This window comes from Entelurus aequoreus, linkage group LG05 (assembly GCF_033978785.1).
Source record: "Entelurus aequoreus isolate RoL-2023_Sb linkage group LG05, RoL_Eaeq_v1.1, whole genome shotgun sequence".
Classification (NCBI taxonomy): domain Eukaryota; kingdom Metazoa; phylum Chordata; class Actinopteri; order Syngnathiformes; family Syngnathidae; genus Entelurus; species Entelurus aequoreus.
The window spans coordinates 86,126,307-86,133,445 of NC_084735.1; positions in this window are offsets into that span (position 1 = coordinate 86,126,307).

Genomic DNA, 7,139 nt, shown 5'->3' on the forward strand with positions numbered 1-7,139 from the left:
ATATATATATATATATATATACATCTAATATATATATATATATATCTAATATATACATCAAATATATATATATATATATATATATATATATATATATATATATATATATATATATATATATATATATATATATATATATATATATATATATATATATATACCTGTGTGTGTGTATATATATATATATATATATTAGGGATGTCCGATATTATCGGCCGATAAATGCGTTAAAATGTAATATCGGAAATTATCGGTATCGGTTTTTTTATCATCTGTATCGGTTTTTTATTTTTATTTTTATAATTTTTATTAAATCAACATAAAAAACACAAGATACACTTACAATTAGTGCACCAACCCAAAAAATCTCCCTCCCCCATTTCTTTCTGTTATCAATATTCTGGTTCCTACATTATATATCAATATATATCAATACAGTCTGGAAGGGATACAGTCCGTAAGCACACATGATTGTGCGTGCTGCTGGTCCACTAATAGTACTAACCTTTAACAGTTAATTTTACTCATTTTCATTAATTACTAGTTTCTATGTAACTGTTTTTATATTGTTTTACTTTGTTTTTTATTCAAGAAAATGTCTTTAATTTAGTTATCTTGTTTTATTATTATTTTTGAAAAAGTAACTTATCTTCACCATACCTGGTTGTCCAAATTAGGCATAATAATGTGTTAATTCCACGACTGCATATATCGGTTGATATCGGTATCGGTTGATATCGGTATCGGTAATTAAAGAGTTGGACAATATCGGAATATCGGATATCGGCAAAAAGCCATTATCGGACATCCTTAATATATATAATATATATATATATATATATATACAAACCCCGTTTCCATATGAGTTGGGAAATGGTGTTAGATGTAAATATAAACGGAATACAATGATTTGCAAATAATTGTCAAGCCATATTCAGTTGAATATGCTACAAAGACAACATATTTGATGTTCAAACTGATAAACTTTTTTTTTTTTTGCAAATAATCATTAACTTTAGAATTTGATGCCAGCAACACGTGACAAAGAAGTTGGGAAAGGTGGCAATAAATACTGATAAAGTTGAGGAATGCTCATCAAACACTTATTTGGAACATCCCACAGGTGAACAGGCAAATTGGGAACAGGTGGGTGCCATGATTGGGTGTAAAAGTAGATCCCATGAAATGCTCAGTCATTCACTAACAAGGATGGGGCGAGGGTCACCACTTTGTCAACAAATGCGTGAGCAAATTGTTGAACAGTTTAAGAACAACCTTTCTCAACCAGCTATTGCAAGGAATTTAGGGATTTCACCATCTACGCTCCGTAATATCATCAAAGGGTTCAGAGAATCTGGAGAAATCACTGCACGTAAGCAGCTAAGCCCGTGACCTTCCATCCCTCAGGCTGTACTGCATCAACAAGCCACATCAGTGTGTAAAGGATATCACCACATGGGCTTCAGAAACCCACTGTCAGTAACTACAGTTGGTCGCTACATCAGTAAGTGCAAGTTAAAACTCTCCTATGCAAGGCGAAAACCGTTTATCAACAACACCCAGAAACGCCGTCGGCTTCGCTAGTTTCTCAGTGTGAACATGAAATATCTTGTCTTTGCAGTCTATTCAATTGAATATGAGTTGAAAAGGATTGGCAAATCATTGTATTCCGTTTTTATTTACGAATTACACAACATGTCAACTTCACTGGTTTTGGGTTTTGTACAATGTATACAATGTGTACATTGTGTGTAATATGCATGCCAAGCCACTAGTTGGCGATCACCTTGTAAAGGAACATTTTCCATAACACTTTTACAAGAAATGTGTCAGCATCTAAGTTGACGTGTGTAAGTCATGTGACTCCTCGCTACAACAGCTTACTTACTACTAATGTAGTTACCACAAGGAACTGTTGCTTACCACAAGAAGTCATTTTAGTTACCAGGAAGTAACTCTCTAAGTTACTTGAAGTGATGTTAGTTGAAGTAACTAGAAGTAACTAGAAGTGTTGTTAATTACTGGGAGTCATTCTAAGTTACTGGAGTAATGTTAGTTACTAGAAGTATAGTCCGTTACTAGATGTAATATATGTTATTAAAAGTAATGTTAGTTACTAAAAGTAATGTTATAAGAAGTAACTATGAATTAGAAGAAGTAATGTATGTTACTTAATTAACTTGAATTGATAATGTACTCGATGTGATGCTAGTTACTAGAGGTAATGCTCGTTGACAGCAGTGACTAAGTTACTAGAGTTCATGTAATTATCTAGAAGTAACTAAAAGTTACTATAAGTTGTTTCAGTTACAAGAAGTAACTCTCTAAGTTATTGGATGTAATGTAAGTTACTAGAGGTAGTGAAGTTGCTAGGAGTAATGCTATTTACGAGAGTAACTGTAAGTTACCAGAGTTAATTTTAGTTACTATAACTAATGTTAATTTAGTTACAAGAAGTAACTAAGTTACTGGAGGTAATGTTAGTCACTCGAGGTAATTTTAGTTGAAGAAGTAATGCTAGTGACTAGAAGTAATTATAAGTTCCAATAAGTAATGTTAGTTACTAGAAGTAATGTTAGTTACTAAAAGTAATGTTATTAAAAGTAACTAAGTTACCAGACGTAATATAATTTACTAGTTGTGACTAAGTTACTTGTGTCAATATAACTTACTAGAAGTATTGATAGTAACTTAATTAACTAAGTTACTAGAAGTCATGTTAGTTACTATGCCTATTGTCAGTTACTAGAGGTAACGTTAGTTACTTAAAGAAATGTTACTAGAAGTAACTATAAGTTGCTGGAAGTAACTCAGGTAACTTAAAGTTATTAGAACTCATTTTAGTTACTTAACAAACTACAATTTATGAGAGGTATTGCTATTTACTGTACTAATGCTAGTTACTAGGAGTAACTGTAACTATAATTTACCAGAGATAATGTTAGTTTCTAGAAGTAATGTTGATTACTAGAATAAACTTTCTAAGTTACTAGAGGTAATGTTAGTTACTTAAAGAAATGTTACTATCAGTAACTATAAGTTGCTGGAAGTAACTCAGGTAACTTCAAGTTATTAGAAGTAATTTTAGTTACTTAAGTAACTATAATTTACGATAGGTATTGCTATTTACTGTAGTAATGGTAGTTACTATAAGTAATACTAATTCCTAGAAGTTACTAGAAATAACTATAATTTACCAGAGATAGTGTTAGTTTCTAGAAGTAATGTTGATTACTAGAAGTAACCATAAGTTACTGGAAGTAATGTTAGCTACCAGAAGTAACTCTCTAAGTTACTGGAGGTAATGTTAGCTACTTTAATTGTCGTTACTTACTATAAGTAATGTTGGTTACTAGAAGTAACTAAGTTACTGGAGGTAACGTTAGTTACTAAAAGTAACTATGTAAATTACTGGAGGTAATGTGAATTACTATACATATTTTAGTTACTACAGGTAATGTTAGTTACTTAAAGTAGTGTTACTAGAAGTGGGTGGAAGTAATTTTAGTAACTTAAAGTAATTTTAGTTACTTGAGCAACTATAATTTACTAGTTGTATTGGTATTTATTGTAGTAATGCTAGTTACTAGAAGTAATGCTAATTTCTATAAGTTACTAGAAGTAACTATAATTTACCGGAGATAATGTTAGTTTCTAGAAGTAATGTCGATTACTAGAAGTAACCATAAGTTACTAGAAGTAATGTTAGCTACTAGAAGTAACTTTCTAAGTTACTGGAGGTAATGTTAGTTACTAAAAGTAACTATGTAAATTACTAGAGGTAATGTGAGTTACTATACATATTTTAGTTACTACAGGTAATGTTAGTTACTTAAAGTAATGTTACTAGAAGTAACTATAAGTGGGTGGAAGTAATTTTAGTAACTTAAAGTAATTTTAGTAACTTAAAGTAATTTTAGGTACTTAAGTAACTATAATTTACAAGTTGTATTGGTATTTATTGTAGTAAATGTCATATCATATCATTTATTTATTGTAGTAATGCTAGTTACTAGAAGTTATGCTAATTTCTATAAGTTACTATGAGTAACTATAATTTACCAGAGATAATGCTACTCACTATAAGTAATGTTGGTTACTAGAAGTAACTAAGTTACTGAAGGTAATGTTAGTTACTAAAAGTAACTATGTAAATTACTGGAGGCAATGTGAGTTACTATACATATTTTAGTTACTACAGGTAATGTTAGTTACTTAAAGTAATGTTACTAGAAGTAACTATAAGTGGGCGGAAGTAATTTTAGTTACTTAAGTAACTATAATTTACTAGTTGTATTGGTATTTATTGTAGTAATGCTAGTTACTAAAAGTAATGCTAATTTCTATAAGTTACTAGAAATAACTATAATTTACCGAAGATAATGTTAGTTTCTAGAAGTAATATTGATTACTAGAAGTAACCATAAGTTACTGGAAGTAATGTTAGCTACTAGAAGTAACTTTCTACGTTACTGGAGGTAATGTCGGTCACTTTAATTTGTGTTAGTTACTATAAGTAATGTTGGTTACTGGAAGTAACTAAGTTACTGGAGGTAACTTTAGTTACCATACTTTATAGTCAGTTACTAGAGGTAATGTTAGTTACTTAAAGAAATACCAAGTTGCTAGAAGTAATGCTAGTTTAAGTAACTATAATTTACCGGAGATATTGTTAGTTTCTAGAAGTAATGTCGATTACTAGAAGTAACCATAAGTTACTGGAAGTAATGTTAGCTACTAGAAGTAACTTTCTAAATTACTAGAGGTAATATGAGTTACTATACATATTTTAGTTACTACAGGTAATGTTAGTTACTTAAAGTAATGTTACTAGAAGTAACTATAAGTGGTGGAAGTAATTTTAGGCAAGGCAAGGCAAGGCAACTTTATTTGTATAGCGCTTTTCATACACAAGGCAGACTCAAAGTGCTTCAATTTTAGTAACTCAAAGTAATTTTAGCAACATAAAGTAATTTTAGGTACTTAAGTAACTATAATTTACAAGTTGTATTGGTATTTATTGTAGTAATGCTAGTTACTAGAAGTAATGCTAATTTCTATAAGTTACTAGAAGTAACTATAATTTACCAGAGATAATGCTACTCACTATAAGTAATGTTGGTTACTAGAAGTAACTAAGTTACTGGAGGTAATGTTAGTTACTAAAAGTAACTGTGTAAATTACTGGAGGTAATGTGAGTTACTATACATATTTTAGTTACTACAGGTAATGTTAGTTACTTAAAATAATGTTACTAGAAGTAACTATATGTGGGCGGAAGTAATTTTAGTTACTTAAGTAACTATAATTTACTAGTTGTATTGGTATTTATTGTAGTAATGCTAGTTACTAAAAGTAATGCTAATTTCTATAAGTTACTAGAAATAACTATAATTTACCGAAGATAATGTTAGTTTCTAGAAGTAATATTGATTACTAGAAGTAACCATAAGTTACTGGAAGTAATGTTAGCTACTAGAAGTAACTTTCTACGTTACTGGAGGTAATGTCGGTCACTTTAATTTGTGTTAGTTACTATAAGTAATGTTGGTTACTGGAAGTAACTAAGTTACTGGAGGTATCTTTAGTTACCATACTTTATAGTCAGTTACTAGAGGTCATGTTAGTTACTTAAAGAAATACCAAGTTGCTAGAAGTAATGCTAGTTACTTGAGTAACTATAATTTACTCGAGGTATTGCTTTTTACTATATTAATGCTCGTCACGAAAAGTAACACATATTACTATAAGTAACTTTAAGTTACTAGAAGTAACTATACGTTACTATAGTTCACGCTCAGTAGCCTTGAGGTTAGACCAGGGGTCACCAACCTTTTTGAAAGCAAGAGCTACTTCTTGGGTAGTGATTAATGCGAAGGGCTACCAGTTTGATACACACTTAAATAAATTGCCAGAAATAGCCAATTTGCTCAATTTACCTTTAACTCTATGTTATTATTAATAATTCATTATATTTACACTTAATTGAACGGTTTAAAAGAGGAGAAAACATGAAAAAAATGACAATTAAAATTTGAAACATAGTTTATTTTCAATTTCGACTCTTTAAAATTCAAAATTCAACCGAAAAAAAGAAGAGAAAAACTAGCTAATTCGAATCTTTTTGAAAAAATTGAAAAAAATAATTTATGGAACTTAATTAGTAATTTTTCCTGATTAAGATTAATTTTAGAATTTTGATGACATGTTTTAAATAGGTTAAAATCCAATCTACACTTTGTTAGAATATATAACAAATTGGACCAAGCTATATTTCTAACAAAGACAAATCATTATTTCTTCTAGATTTTCCAGAACAAAAACTTTAAAAGAAATTCAAAAGACTTTGAAATAAGATTTAAATTTGATTCTACAGATTTTCTAGATTTGCCAGAATAATTTTTTTGAATTTTAATCATAATAAGTTTGAAGAAATATTTCACAAATATTCTTCGTCGAAAAAACAGAAGCTAAAATGAAGAATTAAATTAAAATGTATTTATTATTCTTTACAATAAAAAATTACTTTAACATTGATTTAAATTGCCAGGAAAGAAGAGGAAGGAATTTAAAAGGTAAAAAGGTATATGTGTTTAAAAATCCTAAAATCATTTTTAAGGTTGTATTTTTTCTCTAAAATTGTCTTTCTGAAAGTTATAAGAAGCAAAGTAAAACAAATTAATGAATTTATTTAAACAAGTGAAGACCAAGTCTTTAAAATATTTTCTTGGATTTTCAAATTCTATTTGAGTTTTGTCTCTCTTAGAATTTAAAAAAAAAAGAAAAAAAAAAAGAATTAAAAATGTCGGGCAAAGCTAGACCAGCTTGCTAGTAAATAAATAAAATTAAAATAATAGAGGCTGCTATTTGAGCTATTTTTAGAACAGGCCAGCGGGCTACTCATCTGGTCCTTACGGGCTACCTGGTGCCCGCGGGCACCGCGTCGGTGACCCCTGGGTTAGAGTGTCCGCCCTGAGATCAGTAGGTGGTGAGTTCAAACCCCGGCCGAGTCATACCAAAGACTATAAAAATGGGAGCCATGACCTCCCTGCTTGGCACTCAGCATCAAGGCTTGGAATTGGGGATTAAATCACCAAAATGATTCCCGGGCGCGGCCACCGCTGCTGCTCACTGCTCT